Raw genomic sequence first — 18,345 nt, 5'->3', positions numbered from 1 at the left:
CCATCACCCCCCCTCCCCCAAACAACCCCACACCATCACCCCCCCTCCCCCAAACAACCCCACACCATCACCCCCCCTCCCCCAAACAACCCCACACCATAACCCCCCCTCCACCAAACAACCCCACACCATAACCCCCCCTCCACCAAACAACCCCACACCATAACCCCCCCTCCACCAAACAACTCCACACCATAATCCCCCCTCCAACAAACAACCCCACACCATAAACCCCCCTCCCCAAACAACCCCACACCCTAACCCCCCCTCCACCAAACAACCCCACACCATCACCCCCTCCCCCAAACAACCCCACAGCATAACCCCCCCTCCCCCAAACAACTCCACAGCATAACCCCCCCTCCCCCAAACAACCCCACAGCATAACCCCCCCTCCCCCAAACAACCCCACACCATACCCCCCCTCCAACAAACAACCCCACACCATCACCCCCCCTCCCCCAAACAACCCCACACCATAACCCCCCCTCCCCCAAACAACCCCACACCATAACCCCCCCTCCAACAAACAACCCCACACCATCACCCCCCTCCCCCAAACAACCCCACAGCATAACCCCCCCTCCCCCAAACAACCCCACACCATAACCCCCCCTCCAACAAACAACCCCACACCATCACCCCCCTCCCCCAAACAACTCCACAGCATAACCCCCCCTCCAACAAACAACCCCACACCATCACCCCCCTCCCCCAAACAACTCCACACCATACCCCCCCTCCAACAAACAACCCCACACCATCACCCCCCCTCCCCCAAACAACCCCACACCATAACCCCCCCTCCCCCAAACAACCCCACACCATAACCCCCCCTCCAACAAACAACCCCACACCATCACCCCCCTCCCCCAAACAACTCCACAGCATAACCCCCCCTCCAACAAACAACCCCACACCATCACCCCCCTCCCCCAAACAACCCCACAGCATAACCCCCCCTCCCCCAAACAACCCCACACCATAACCCCCCCTCCCCCAAACAACCCCACACCATAACCCCCCCTCCCCCAAACAACCCCACACCATAACCCCCCCTCCACCAAACAACCCCACACCATCACCCCCCCTCCCCCAAACAACCCCACACCATCACCCCCCCCTCCACCAAACAACTCCACACCATCACCCCCCCTCCCCCAAACAACCCCACACCATAACCCCCCTCCACCAAACAACTCCACACCATAACCCACCTCCACCAAACAACTCCACACCATCACCCCCCTCCCCCAAACAAACAACTCCACACCATCACCCCCCTCCCCCAAACAACCCCACACCAGAACCCCCCTCCCCCAAACAACCCCACACCAGAACCCCCCCTCCACCAAACAACCCCACACCATAACCCCCCCTCCACCAAACAACCCCACACCAGAACCCCCCCTCCACCAAACAACCCCACACCATAACCCCCCTCCACCAAACAAATCCACACCATAACCCCCCCTCCACCAAACAACCCCACACCAGAACCCCCCCTCCACCAAACAACTCCACACCATCACCCCCCTCCACCAAACAACCCCACACCAGAACCCCCCCTCCACCAAACAACTCCACACCATCACCCCCCTCCCCCAAACAAACAACTCCACACCATCACCCCCCTCCCCCAAACAACCCCACACCAGAACCCCCCTCCACCAAACAACTCCACACCATCACCCCCCTCCCCCAAACAACCCCACACCAGAACCCCCCCTCCACCAAACAACCCCACACCATAACCCCCCCCTCCACCAAACAACCCCACACCAGAACCCCCCCTCCACCAAACAACCCCACACCATAACCCCCCTCCACCAAACAAATCCACACCATAACCCCCCCTCCACCAAACAACCCCACACCAGAACCCCCCCTCCACCAAACAACTCCACACCATCACCCCCCTCCACCAAACAACCCCACACCAGAACCCCCCCTCCACCAAACAACCCCACACCATCACCCCCCCTCCACCAAACAACCCCACACCATAACCCCCCTCCACCAAACAAATCCACACCATAACCCCCCCTCCACCAAACAACTCCACACCATAACCCCCTCTCCACCAAACAACTCCACACCATAACCCCCCCCCCCACCAAACAACCCCACACCATAACCCCCCTCCCCCCCCCCCACCAAACAACCCCACACCATAACCCCCTCTCCACCAAACAACCCCACACCATAACCCCCCCCCCCCCCACCAAACAACCCCACACCATAATCCCCCTTTTGTTTTTTTTTATAAAAAATACACCTTATTTATACACTTGTGCCATGGCAGTGATTGGAACACCTGAATTCAGTGATTTGGAGGGGTGTCCCAATATTTTTGATAATAAAGTGTATAGTATTATTAAAGGCCCTCTTGAAAGCATACATTGCACACGCAAATATCAATCAATCAAAATCAATAAAAAATCACAGCCAATCAGATGAGCGTGTGGGCGGAGTGTCTCTGCAAATGCACTGCACTCACAACCAAATAAATCACAAATCACAGCCAAGCAATTCAAAGTTAAATTTTGCACAAAGTTTGCAAGGACAGAATTCAAATACAATGCAAATTCAAAAGGCATGTTCAATGCAATGTGACACAACTCTAGTCTAGTCAAGTTTAGTGTTCATTACACAGAAAAGCATCTGAGGTCTCTGTCTCTGCGCGAATGTATTAGCACTGAGAGTTCAAGCTCAGCATCTATTTGCCCAAGTTTCCATTATGCTTCATTTCACAGGGATTCATTAACAATAAATTAGTGTTCGCCGATGGCCAGTTGGAGAGAAAACAACCAGAAATTGCAGCTTCGGCTCACAAAGTGCTAGTGAAGCATCAGCTGTGGGGAACGTTACAGAGGAAGGAAGAACAGATTAGATAGTCGACAGCTTGCTTCTTGATTTAAATTGCTTTTCTTGCCCACACGAGCTTCCCTCAGTGACCAGCTGATTGGGCCGAAGCCTTTCTGCAATGATTACAGCCAGAATGAGAGCGTGAAGCTGAAGAATGAGGGTTTTCATGACGGAGGGAGCTTGTTAAAGTAGGCTGCTATCTCACATGTCAACAGGGCGTCCATTTAAAACAATCCATCGAGTGATGTTTCATCTCCATTCATAAACGCATCCCTGTGTTGATGGAAAATCAAGCTGTGCTTCCATGACGACGGGCCGACATCAAAGCGGGATTTATGTTTTACCGTCTGGGTCTCGCCGATGCATTTCCTAAAGCACTATCATGATGTCCAGCTGAATGTCAAACCCGTCATTATTTTACAAACTGAGAGACAAGCAAGTATATGTAAAGTAAAACAGTTCGCCAAATTCATCAGGTATTCATCACAGATGGAGTCAGAGCTATTTTCTTTCTTTTTTTTGGAAAATGCAATGCAACACCAAGATTATGGCTTCGATTCCCAGGGAATGCATGAACTGATATACAGTGTTGGGTGTAACTCATTACAAGTAACATGAGTTACGTAATCAGATTACTTTTTCAAGTAACTAGTAAAGGAACGCATTACTTTTTTCAAATTACAAAAATGGGGGCTCTCCTGTCCCCATGTTGAGAGAAATAAAGTGAGGAGGTGTGTGTGTGTGTGTGTGTGTGTGTGTGTGTGTAAACATGATGGTTATTTCAGTTCTAGACTAAATGTGAACATACATTTACTCATCTCACTTGCATGAAAACGTTCAGTATTCCTCAAAATAAAATGGAATAAAAACAGTAAAATGCAATCTCAGAATTTTATGGACAACTTTTATAATCAACTATATTAAATTACACAAATATACTTTATGTATTTAATCTCACTTTATTAATCAATGTCTTTGCTGCTGACCTTCAATGATCGAATTCAACCATATTAATAAGCAGAAATGACTTTAGATTAGATTTAGAAATAAGAGTGTTGAACTTCCTTCTCCTGTATCCTATTGTTCTTAATCAAGTCAAGTCAAGTCAACTTTATTTATATAGCGCCTTTCACAATACAGATTGTATCAAAGCAGCTTCACAGTATTAAATAAAATAGTACATCAGTGTTTGTTTCTGGTGTAAAACATCCACGTTTGATAATGCAGATCAATAGCACTGTTGAATCGATTAATCAATTTAAGTATCCCCAACTGAGCAAGCCAAAGGCAACAGTGGCAAGGAACCGAAAAACTCCATCAGGTGACCTAATGGAGAAAAAAAAACCTTGGGAGAACCCGGGCTCAGTCGGGGGCCAGTTCTCCTCTGGCGTTTATGAAGTAGAGACCGGATTTAACTGTAAGATTAAAAATATTATATGAATGCCTGGCTGAAGAGATGCGACTTTAATCTAGTTTTAAACTGGGAGAGCGAGTATGAGCAACGAACAGTATCAGGAAGGCTATTCCAGAGTTTTGGAGCTAAATGTGAAAATGCTCTCCCTCCTTTGGTGGTTCTGGATATCCTAGGTATGACCAAAAGCCTTGAATTTAGTGATCTTAAAGAGCGCGATGGATTATAGGGCGATAGAAGATCCGTTAAATAGACTGGAGCTAAGCCGTTTAGGGCTTTATAAGTCAGTAGCAATACCTTGTAATTAATACGGAACTTTATAGGTAACCAATGTAGTGATGATAAAATTGGTGTTATATGGTCAAACTTTCTTGATCTAGTAAGAACTCTAGCGGCGGCATTCTGGACTAACTGTAGCTTGTTTATTGAGGATGCAGGACAACCGGCTAATAAAGCATTACAGTAATCTAGTCTCGAGGTCATGAATGCATGAACTAACTTTTCTGCATCAGAAACTGATAGCATGTTACGTAGCTTAGCAATATTTCTAAGGTGAAAAAAGGCTGTTTTTGTAACATATGAAATATGATTTTCAAAAGACAAGTTACAATCCAATATAACACCCAGGTCTTTTACTGTAGAGGATAAAGTAACAGGACACCCTACTATGTTAAAGTTGTATTGTGAGAGGTTTTGTGGGTGGTTTTTTGAACCGATAAGTAGTACCTCTGTCTTATCTGGATTTAATAAAAGAAAATTGTGCGTCATCCAATCTTTTATATCTTTAACACACTCTGTCAATTTGGATAATTTAGCGTTTTCATCCGGCCGTGATGAAATATATATTTGAGTGTCATCAGCATAACAATGGAAACTAATTCCATGTTTCCTTATAATATTTCCAAGTGGCATCATATATATTGAGAATAATAGAGGGCCTAACACAGATCCCTGCGGCACTCCATAGTTTACTGGAGTTATGATCGATTTTTCTCCGTTTAAATAGACAAAATGGTAGCGGTCAGATAGGTATGATCTGAACCAGCTTAATGCTTGTCCTTGAACACTGGTATAGTTTTGTAGTCGATCTAAGAGTATTTTGTGATCTATAGTATCGAACGCAGCACTAAGATCGAGTAAAACTAATATTGAGATACAGCCTTGGTCAGAAGCTAAAAGTAAATCATTTGTGATTTTAACAAGCGCAGTTTCAGTGCTATGATGCGGCCTGAAACCAGACTGAAACTTTTCATAGGTGTCATTTTCTTGCAAGAAAGAGCCCAGTTGGGCAGACACAACTTTTTCTAATATTTTGGACATAAAAGGAAGATTTGAAATGGGTCTATAATTTGCTAGGTTATTTGGGTCTAATTGTGGTTTCTTAATGAGAGGTTTTATAACTGCCAATTTAAATGTTCTTGGAACATGACCTACAGATAAAGACGAGTTAATAATATTGAGGAGAGGCTCTTCCACTACAGGTAACACTTCTTTCAATAGTTTAGTTGGTATGGGATCTAATAAACATGTTGTTGTTTTAGAGGAAATGATAAGTTTATTTAACCCTTTTTGTTCTATAGTTGTAAAGCACTGTAATTGTTCTTGCGGGGTGATAATCGAGGCTGAATTATAAGGCGCGATTGAAGATTGAACGTTTACAATTGTGGATCTGATGTTTTCTATTTTCTCAGTGAAAAAATTCATGAAATCATTACTACTAAACTGTAACGGAATATTTTGTTCAGGTGACGCTTGTTTATTTGTTAGTCTAGCCACGGTGTTAAAGGCAGGGTAGGTAGGATTTATTAAAAATTAAAGATCCAAATTTGTTAAAACTTTCTATATATATCAATACATAATTAAAATGTAAGAACTCTGAAAAAAAGAGTATAAAAATCAAGTGACTCTAGACCGTTTAATCTGTATTAAACACAGCTCATTATTTCGATTCGGGACGAATCAAAGGATTGGCTTAGGCGACTGTCACTCTCTCGCAACCATGGCAACCACCCTTTTGCCACACAGCACCTGCCCACTTGCGCGCGACCGTTTGATTTGAGGAGTGCGAGAGGCACGGAACCTGATCACACCTCCGTCCAGTAGATGGCGGTAATGCACTATGTTTGCAAGCTGCCAATAAAATCTATCGAAGAAGAAGAAGAAGGCACTGAACCTAGGAATACCAAAACAATGGCAGAGAAAGAGCAATCTAAATTTACAGTACCGGCATATGCAGTTAGTGAAGGCAAACCAGGCAAAAAAATGCCCCTTCCCCTCCGCTTGTCTCAGGTAAATAATGCGTCCTCTAGCTCAGCGGTCGGAGTCGCGCGTTCATGTGTTTTGGGGGCGTGGCTTTGGAAGAAGCACAGAAATGAGGGGGTGGAGTGAATGGAAATAATGAGATGTCTTTAAAACAGTCGTGAGAGGTCTACAGACACTCGATTTTGATACTTTCTTTTTCAGAGTACTTACATTTTAATTATGTATTGATATGTACATAAAGTTTAAACAAATTTGAAAAATAAAATTTTTAGACCATTTCTACCTACCCTGCCTTTAAATAAGAACCTAGGATTGTTTTGGTCATTTTCTATTAGTTTGCGGAGGTGCTCAGCCCTGGCCGCTTTTAGGGCCTTTTTATAGCGTGACGTACTGTCTTTCCAAGCGATTCTAAAAACCTCTAAATTAGTTTGTTTCCATTTACGCTCTAAATTACGGGTTTCTCTCTTTAGAACACGAGTAGTATTGTTGTACCATGGTGCTTTAATTTTCTCTCTGACCTTTTTTAGTCTCATAGGTGCAACAATATCCAATTTTCCAGAGAGAATGGTGCTCATAGTGCTGGTTAGTTCGTCTAGTTCATCTGTTTGTTTAGGTTCAGGCAGCAGCTGAGACAGATCCGATAAGCAATTTGAAAAATTATCTATGGTGGATGGAAGGATTGTTCTGCCTAATCGATAACGCGGCGCAGCATGATATATTACCGGGGTACGTAATATGCAAGTTACCATGTAATGGTCAGTTAATCCTAATATCTGGATTAGCGGCACCCTCTACTGTACTCTACTGTACTCTACCTCCACTGTACTCTACTATACTCTACCTCTACTGTACACTACTGTACTCTACCTCTACTGTACACTACTGTACTATGCTGTACTCTACCTCTACTGTACACTACTGTACACTATTATGCTCTACCGCTACTGTACACTACTGTACACTACTGTACTCTACCTTTGTGCACTACTGTACTCTACCTCTACTGCACACTACTGTACTGTACCTATACTGTACTGTACTGTACCTCTACTGTACACTACCTCCACTGTACACTACTGTACCTCTACTGTACACTACTATACTCTACTGTACTCTACCTCCACTGTACACTTCTGTACTGTACCTCTACTGTACACCACTGTACTCTACCTCTACTGTACTCTACTGTACTCTACCTCCACTGTACTCTACTATACTCTACCTCTACTGTACACTACTGTACTCTACCTCTACTGTACACTACTGTACTATGCTGTACTCTACCTCTACTGTACACTACTGCACACTACTGTGCTCTACCTCTACTGTACACTACTGTACTATGCTGTACTCTACCTCTACTGTACACTACTGTACACTATTATGCTCTACCGCTACTGTACACTACTGTACACTACTGTACTCTACCTTTGTGCACTACTGTACTCCACCTCTACTGCACACTACTGTACTGTACATATACTGTACTGCACTGTACATCTACTGCACACTACCACTACTGTACCTCTACTGTACACTACTATACTCTACTGTACTCTACCTCCACTGTACACTTCTGTACTGTACCTCTACTGTACACTACTATACTGTACTCTACCTCCACTGTACACTACTGTACTGTGCACTACTGTACTGTACCTCTAATGTACACTACTATACTCTACTGTACTCTACCTCCACTGTACACTACTGTACTATGCTGTACTCTACCTCTACTGTACACTACTATACTCGACTGTACTGTACCTCTACTGTACACTACTATACTCTACCTCCACTGTACACTACTGTACTCTACATCTACTGTACTCTACTGTACCTCTACTGTACACTACTGTACTCTACCTCTACTTTACACTACTGTACTCTACCTCTACTGTACTCTACATCTACTGTACACTACTGTACTGTGCCTCTACTGTACACTACTATTACTCCACTGTACTCTACCTCCACGGTACACTACTGTACTCTACCTCTACTGTACACTACTGTACTCTACCTCTACTGTACACTACTGTACTCTACCTCTACTTTGCACTACTGTAAACTACTGTACTCTACCTTTGTGCACTACTGTACACTGAACTCTACATCTACTGTACTCTACCTCTACTGTACACTACTGTACTCTACATCTACTGTACTCTACCTCTACTGTACACTACTGTACTCTACATCTACTGTACTCTACTGTACTCTACTCTACATGAGTAAATATGCATTTCCTTCAGCCTGAGGATTATTCATTTCACTTTTGGTGTGAAAGGGCCTTAACGTTTGGCAAAAATATAAATTAAAAAAGAAACAAGCAAGCCCAGCCCAGGTGAGAAAAAGTAACGCGCAAGTAATGTAACACATTACTTTTCATAAAAAGTAACTAAGTAACTCAATTAGTTACTTTTTTGGGAGTAACACAATATTGTAATGGATTACTTTTAAATGTAACTTTCCCCAACACTGCTGATTTACATCTTGAATGCAATGTAAGTTCCTTGGGATAAAAGCATGCATAAATGTAACGTATTGTTCACAATAACACAAATAACATCATGCAGACTTTAACATCGCAAGCCTTCTGACAGCGTAGAGTCTAAACGAGTGCAGTGAGAGTGGAACAACACACTACAGGACCGTTCCCCATGATGAAGTGTGTGAGTTAGTGCGCGCTGCATGCGTGAGCGGTGTGTGAAGACGGATTGCTGATTATCAGCCCACCGTGAGCGCTCGGACAGATGGACATCTGAGTCCTGCTGGAACTGACCCATGATGAGCGCTGTGATCAGAGAGGCTTCATTCACTGCTAGTGTTGGAGGATTTCAGCACAGTAATACAGTGTTCACACTCATCAGGGGATTCAACCTGCAGACGCTTTTCCTTACAGTGCATTTACAAGACAAATGATGCACACTTTAATGCTCATATTCAGTGGTGTTCAATTCTGATGATTTAATGTTTGTCTGATGCAGACGGTTTTTGACACTTAATTGCATGTTATTTACCATTAAATGAAAAAGTAATTTAGTTTAAATTTATATTAAATGCAACTGGTTGAACTCTGGGTTTTTCTGACCCACTTCAGTTCATCTTTATATGTAATTTCATAATTACTTCTATTGTCTTTGAAATATGGTTAAAGTTATGTACTGACAAGCATTTATGGTAAACTAAATGATCAATAACAATATATATATATACAGTTTATACCATTATATATATATATATATATATATATATATATATATATATATTAAGTTTAAATGTAATACCAAATCACAGTTAAAATGATAACTTTACAGGCGCTTTAGTGTGTTCGTCAACATATCAAAATAAGTGCACGGTTTTAAAGACTATATGAAAACATAATGATTTAAAATGTCCTTTAAAGTAAAGGGAACTTTTAAAAGTAACCATAAAATTGTACTTTCTTAAGACACTTTATTTTGTATTATCTGCATGTACAGTTTTAAAAATATATTTTTTTAAGACTCGCAACACTCTAGAAGTGCACATTCAGAGCAATATATAAAACTATACAAATATACTTATATATATATGAGACTTGCAGCACATTCAGTACAATTCTCTTCTCTTTGCTTCTCTTTATTTCTAAAGACATGTAATTGGACACTGACTGACCACATTAAACCAGGTCTGGTTTCTCAGTCTGGATTGATAATTACCCAGCAGCCCCTGCAGGTCATGCTAATGAGCGGCCGGCGCGCTCATAATCAGGCTATCTATATGCAGAGTCTCCTGTAATGGATTTGCTCATTTATTACTGTTAATGTGTTAATGTTCACTGATGAGGAGGGGAAGAGATGATGAGGATGACGACATCACTTATAAGAACTTGAACCGTCCGGAGACTGAAGACTGAGATATTTATTCACATTACCAGCTTTTAGACACACTTCATGTTTATGACTGATTGTTGTCATTCTCGTTCAATATCTGCGGTCGACAACGTCTCAGTCTTCATCCACACGCGCACACACACACACACACACACACACGGACGCACGCACACACACACACACACACACACACACACACACACACACACACACACACACACGCTTCGAGCACTTAGCAGTGTTTCTGTGGTTTATATGCGGTTCTTCAGCTCGCCGTCGGCGCCGGATACACCGGCCCATTTCCCCTGAAACCTGAGATGCATTGTGGGTAATAAAGGGCCATAAAGTGTGTAAGTGAGAACCTGATCCACTGACTCCCATCAGATCCCGATGACATCGTGCCGGATTGATGGAATGAGGGACATTAATACAGTTATAGCAGAAGAATCACTCAGATCAGGCGAACCCCGGAGAGAGTCACGAGGACAGAGGAAAGTCATCATGTGTGTTCGTCTCTCGGGAAATAAGAACAGTGTGTTGATATCAAACGCTGTTGTATCTGTCCATCATATTCTAATACACAGAGAAATCAATTCAGTAGTACATTCAAGTACAGTACGCTTTATGATCTATATATTCAATAACAAGAAGTTAACACTGAATTAGATTAGAAACAGAGCACTTCCATGATCGTTTCTTAACACTCTTTTAAAAAGTGCACTTTGTAATAATGTCACATTAAAATTTTAAAGTACATTTTAAATCACTATGTTGTTCTTTAAAGAGGTGCACTGATTTTGATGTGTTGACTTCATTGCAATTTTAACTCTATTGTGTTATTTGATATTACATTTAGAGTTAATATATTTTAAAGCACTAAACTGCAACACAATCATTCAAATGTGCATTTATAAATATATGGCATGCAAGTCGCAATAGAAACAACATCAAAGCATGATTTAGTTCAATATAAATGTTTGTCAGTACATTTAACACTTTAACCATATTTCAGAGACAATAGAATTATGAAATTACACATAAAGATGTGCTTAAGTGGCTCAAAAGCACCATAAAGTTCAGCTAATTGCATTTAATATACATTTAAACTATACTACATTTTAATTTAATAGTAAATAACATGCCATTAAATGTCCAGAAAATATTACATTCAAATATTGTTTTAAAGTAAATTATTTCTGTAATTACTGAGTAATATTAATGAACTACAATGCCCAATGGAGTCCCATACCGGCTTTATAAGAACACACCAGGGGTATTGTGCTTTTTATGGAGGCTGATGAAAGTAGTGTGGCAGAAACAAGAAATTCCAACTGCATGGAGGAGGGCAGGAGGCATCCTAATCCCGAAGGAAAAGGACTCTGTGGACATCAGCCAGTTCCGCCAAATTAGCCTCTTGAACGTTGAAGGCAAAATCTTCTTCAGTGTAGTGGCTAACAGACTAACAGCCTACCTGGAAAAGAACCACGACATTGATACCATGGTGCAGAACGCAGGGATTCCAGGCCTCTCTGGTTGCTTAGAGCACACAAACATGATATGGAATCAAATCCAAAACGCCAAAAACAATGGAAGAAATCTCCATGTTGTGTTCTTGGACCTTGCAAATGCCTTTGGGTCAGTTCCTCACAATCTCCTCTGGACTGCATTGCAGTATTTCAGCATCCCAGAAGAAATCACCCGCCTCGTCAAATCCTATTTTCAAGACCTGCAGCTATGCCTGACTACTAATGAGTGTACCACAGCATGGCAACGATTAGAAATAGGAATAATGGCAGGATGCACCATCTCACCTTTAGCATTCACGATGGCTATGGAGGTCATCATTCGCACATCTCGGTGGGTAGTAGGAGGTCAGAAGCTCAAGTCTGGTCTTTGTCTCCCTCCCATCAGAGCCTATATGGACAATATGACCATCCTCACCACAACCAAGGCTTGTGCTAGGCGGCTGCTGAACAAGCTACAGGAGAACATCCAATGGGCTCGGATGGAAATAAAGCCAAACAAGTCCAGGAGCATTTCAGTCGTCAAGGGGAAGCTGTCAGAACAGCGGTTTTATGTGGGCAAGGAGCCTATACCAACAGTGGCAGAGAAGCCAGTCAAGAGTCTTGGACGTTGGTACCATGCCACCCTCAAAGACACAGAGCAAGTAGACCAGCTTAGGCAAGACATCATGCACGGCCTCGAGAGTATCAACAAGACCATGCTCCCTGGCAGGCTAAAGCTGTGGTGCCGTCAATTTGGGCTACTGCCTAGGATGATGTGGCCTCTTACCATCTATGAGGTCCCAATCTCAAAGGTAGAAATGCTGGAGAGATTGATCAGCTCATTTGCCAAAAAGTGGCTGGGACTCCCCAGATGCTTTACTAACATCGGACTGTATGGAAGAGGCATCCAGGCATCTTCCAGCCTGGCTGAAGAGTTCAAGTGCTCTAAAGTAAGGCTGGAAATGACACTAACAGAGTCCCGTGACCCATGCGTTTCCCAAACAGCTCCTACCCTGGTGACCGGAAGGAAATGGAACCCAGCTGCAGCCACTCACCAGGCCAAGTCAGACCTCAGGCACAGAGACATCATTGGCAATGTGCAACAGGGGAGAGGAGGCCTTGGATTTGGAGAGAGCAGACCATTGTGGCATAGAGCAGCTCCAGCTCAGCGCCGACGGCTGGTTGTCGAGGAGGTGCGACGGCACAAGCAGGCAACGAGGTGTGCAAAGGCTGTCTCACAAGCCAAGCAAGGGCAGTGGATGAGATGGGAGACAAGAGGAGAAAGTTCTCTTGGAGGGAGCAGATGAGCATGGAAGCATTTCACATCAGCTTCATCTTACGTGCAACGTACAACGTCCTGCCTACCCCCTCAAACCTCAACCAGTGGTACGAAGAAGACCCAACGTGCCCCCTCGGTCCATCCTCCGCAAACCTCAAACACATGCTGGTTGGATGCAAGACAAGCTTGTCACAAGGCCGCTATACCTGGCGGCACAACCATGTCCTGAAGTGCCTAGCAGCCACCTTGGAGTGCAGACGACTAAAGAACAATGCCCTGCCTCCTCCATCATTCCATCCTTCATACGCAAGGGAGTTCATTCGAGAAGGAGTAAAGACAGCCAAAGGCTCTACAACAATGGACATCGGCCAGCTCGGAAAGGCTCGAGACTGGAAGTTGGTGGCAGATCTGAACCAAAGGCTTTACTTCCCTTCTGAGATTGCCACAACGAACCTAAGACCAGACCTCGAGCTCTGGTCCTCATCACTCCACATCGTGTACATAACAGAGCTTACCGTTCCCTGGGAGGCTGCTGTAGAGGAGGCATTTGAGCGCAAGAGCCTTAAGTACACCGAATTGGCAGCTGATGCTGAGCAACGCGGATGGAAATCCAAGGTTTGCCCAGTGGAAGTCGGCTACAGAGGCTTCGTGGGCAAGTCAACCATTAGGCTGCTTAAGTAACTGGTAGTGCGAGGTCAAACCCTACGCCAAACCATCAAAGCCCTCTCAGGTGCAGCAGAAGAGGCAAGTCGATGGCTATGGGTGAAAAGGGGAGACTCCAACTGGGCCCCTAATACCACCTGTGGCATGTAAGGGTTGAAAGCAGAGGGGGGCACACCTGGGACGCCAGGTGCTGCCGATGAGCCCTCTGGAGGTGTCGTGGGCCTATCATTGAAGCACCAGAGAAGGGGGGAGCCCACATGATGACCCCAATGAAGCTTAAAACCCCCATTCTCAACCCACTAAACCACCACCACAGAGAGGAAACCACTCCGATGGATGCATCGTCACCACTCATACCTCAGGTCTTAAACAGGGGATTGTTTCACCTAGTCCTAAAACATAACATGTACTTACTTTAGGGTTAGGGTAGGATTAGGTTTAGGGTTAGTTGCATGTAATTATGCATAATTTACTGTTGTTACTATGGTAAGTACATGTAACTTATGTAACAAGGACACTGTAAAATAAAGTGTTACCGTCTTTTTAAAAATATGTAAAAGTGTACTTCTTTTTCGCAATGGTTAAAAACATGTGATGCACTTTTTTCACATGATATCCCTCTTGTTTCTTGGTAATTCATTTCCAGCGTCCCAAACATCTGCATTCATAACATTTATAGACATTTACAAATCCACTAACCCATTTATAACGGTAATAAAAAGCTTTTTAATACCATCAGAATGATCTGAACAGCATCAGACCTCTTTAGCTCGAGGGATCTTGGGGAAAAACTCTCCAAACGCAAACAGAATTACAGAAGAATGGGCCATTAATATCGACACTGACTCCAGCTGGAAGTGAGTCGCAGGGTCTTTACAGTAATATATGCGTTCTGTCAGCGGGCATGAACACACTCCAGGCACATTTATGAAAAGCAACAAGCCGAAATGCCTGAGAAGGTCATTCCCTCGATGCTGATGTGCTAATTGTAGTGAAATGAGATTCATTCCTGGAGGAGAAAATGTCACAGGAGTTAAAGAGCAGGGAATGTGGAGACCTCAGACCTCAGACCTCGCGGTAATCCAGTGAGCGAGGTAAATATGTGCTGTTATACAGCCTCATCACTGGATATATAAGGATATATATGTTCTGCCATCTCTCTATTGATCCTGTAGCCTCAAAAATACTTCATAATCAAACTATCATAACTGTTTTTAATGACCTCATCGGTCGACGAGCAGTTCACTCCACGGCCACCGGTGGCACTAATAACAACGCTTTCTGAATTATACATATGTGACCCTTATCATATTATTTGTGGCAATACCCAACAATACATTGTGTTGGTCAAAATTATTGATTTTATTTTTATGCCAAAAATCACTAGGATATTCAGTAAAGATCATGATCCATGAAGATATTTTGTAAATTTCCTACCGTAAATACATAAAACTTTTGTTTGTGTGAGTGAATGCTGCACAATCGCCAACATAAATGAACAACTTTAAAGCAGATTTTCTCAATGTTTCGATTTTTTTGCACCCTCAGATTCCAGATGTTCAATAGTTGTATCTCGGACAAATATTGTCCTATCATAATAAACCATACATCAATGGAAGGCTTATTTATTCAGCTTTCAGATGATGTATAAATCTCAATTTCATAAAATTGACCCATGTGACTGGTTTTGTGCTCCAGGGTCACATATAGCCTAAACCCTTTTAAATATTTCAATAGTAATGTGATTTTAGTTGCATGTTAAATTAGGGCTCAGATAACAGATGTGTGGATCTTCAGTGGGGTTTAATGCAGTCGACGGCACACGCTTTAATGAATTCATTTTGATTTCCATCGCCTTGTGTCTGTCAGCCCAGAAACACTAAAGCAATTTTGACTGAAATAAAACATGTGATTGCAAACATCCTCAGTGGAAAATGAAATATTTACTACGGTAAACATGAAGATAATAGCCATGTTTTCTTTATGGAAGGAAACGGACAGATATTCCTGAGTGAGTTTCGGCCTCCGGCGTCGATGACAAACACAAATGCTGAAAAATTACATTAATTGTTCAAATGTTAAATTATTATTGGGGGAAAGTGGGGCATGTTGTCAAAGTTTTACTTCAGTGAACAGCCTCATGTCGTACGCCCCGCCGACGTGTGTGTGTGTGTGTGTGTGTGTGTGTGTGTAACCCTTATCTCCTGGCTGACAGTGTTAGTCTGTGATAACGGCCTGTCCAGAGATGACGACCAGTTGCTCTCATCTTTAGTTCAGATCATACACAGAAATTCAATTTGCCAATATAAATGGAACAGGGCTGGAATAAGCGCCGTGTTTCTCTCTGATGTGCTGTACAGCTCCTGCTATCTCTCTCTCTCTCTCACACACACACACACACGTCTGAGATCTCAGTCGTTCAGAGGATGAGCCGCTGAATTTCGGACGGATTGATCACTCGGTCTCAGAGGTCAGGGTCGAGATGATGTGGATCTGACCCCGGGTCACCTATCTCTCTCTCACACACACACACACACACACCCCCCGGGTCACCGGGGACACGGCCGGATCAACACAGAGACACTGATCACAGAAGCAATGGCAGCGCTTTCATTCTGTTACAAAATCCTCATTATTAAACAGATATCCAAAGATTTTTATTTATGTGGAATCAGAAACTTTTGCCTGTAAAACAGCTGATGAACACCTTCACTCTCGCTCAGCGATGGACACACACACACACACACACACACACACACACACACACACACACACACACACACACACACACACACACTACCAGTCAAACGCTCTTAATGTTTTTAAAATAAGTCTCTTCTGCTCAGCAACGCTGCATTTACTTGATTTAAAAATACAAAAAAATATAGATATATTTTTATGTAAATCATCTGTTTTCTATGTGAATATATTTTAAAGTGATTATTAAGTATAAAATTATACTGATTTGTGAAGGATCATGTGACACTGAAGACTGTAGTAATGATGCTGAACATTCAGCTTTGATCACAGGAATAAATTACACTTTACTATATATTCACATAGACAACAGATGATTTACATTATAATAATAATAATAATAATAATAATAATAATAATAATAATTCACAAGATATATACAGTGAGGAAAATAAGTATTTGAACACCCTGCTATTTTGCAAGTTCTCCCACTTGGAAATCATGGAGGGGTCTGAAATGGTCATCGTAGGTGCATGTCCACTGTGAGAGACATAATCAAAAAAAAAAAAATCCAGAAATCACAATATATGATTTTTAAACTATTTATTTGTATGATACAGCTGCAAATAAGTATTTGAACACCTGTCTATCAGCTAGAATTCTGACCCTCAAAGACCTGTTAGTCTGCCTTTAAAATGTCCACCTCCACTCCATTTATTATCCTAAATTAGATGCACCTGTTTGAGGTCGTTAGCTGCATAAAGACACCTGTCCACCCCATACAATCAGTAAGAATCCAACTACTAACATGGCCAAGACCAAAGAGCTGTCCAAAGACACTAGAGACAAAATTGTACACCTCCACAAGGCTGGAAAGGGCTACGGGGAAATTGCCAAGCAGCTTGGTGAAAAAAGGTCCACTGTTGGAGCAATCATTAGAAAATGGAAGAAGCTAAACATGACTGTCAATCTCCCTCAGACTGGGGCTCCATGCAAGATCTCACCTCGTGGGGTCTCAATGATCCTAAGAAAGGTGAGAAATCAGCCCAGAACTACACGGGAGGAGCTGGTCAATGACCTGAAAAGAGCTGGGACCACTGTTTCCAAGGTTACTGTTGGTAATACACTAAGACGTCATGGTTTGAAATCATGCATGGCACGGAAGGTTCCCCTGCTTAAACCAGCACATGTCAAGGCCCGTCTTAAGTTTGCCAATGACCATTTGGATGATCCAGAGGAGTCATGGGAGAAAGTCATGTGGTCAGATGAGACCAAAATAGAACTTTTTGGTCATAATTCCACTAAACGTGTTTGGAGGAAGAAGAATGATGAGTACCATCCCAAGAACACCATCCCTACTGTGAAGCATGGGGGTGGTAGCATCATGCTTTGGGGGTGTTTTTCTGCACATGGGACAGGGCGACTGCACTGTATTAAGGAGAGGATGACCGGGGCCATGTATTGCGAGATTTTGGGGAACAACCTCCTTCCCTCAGTTAGAGCATTGAAGATGGGTCGAGGCTGGGTCTTCCAACATGACAATGACCCGAAGCACACAGCCAGGATAACCAAGGAGTGGCTCTGTAAGAAGCATATCAAGGTTCTGGCGTGGCCTAGCCAGTCTCCAGACCTAAACCCAATAGAGAATCTTTGGAGGGAGCTCAAACTCCGTGTTTCTCAGCGACAGCCCAGAAACCTGACTGATCTAGAGAAGATCTGTGTGGAGGAGTGGGCCAAAATCCCTCCTGCAGTGTGTGCAAACCTGGTGAAAAACTACAGGAA

Source organism: Rutilus rutilus (assembly GCF_951802725.1).
Source record: "Rutilus rutilus genome assembly, chromosome: 5".
Lineage (NCBI taxonomy): Eukaryota > Metazoa > Chordata > Actinopteri > Cypriniformes > Leuciscidae > Rutilus > Rutilus rutilus.
This window is presented reverse-complemented; position numbering follows the sequence as displayed.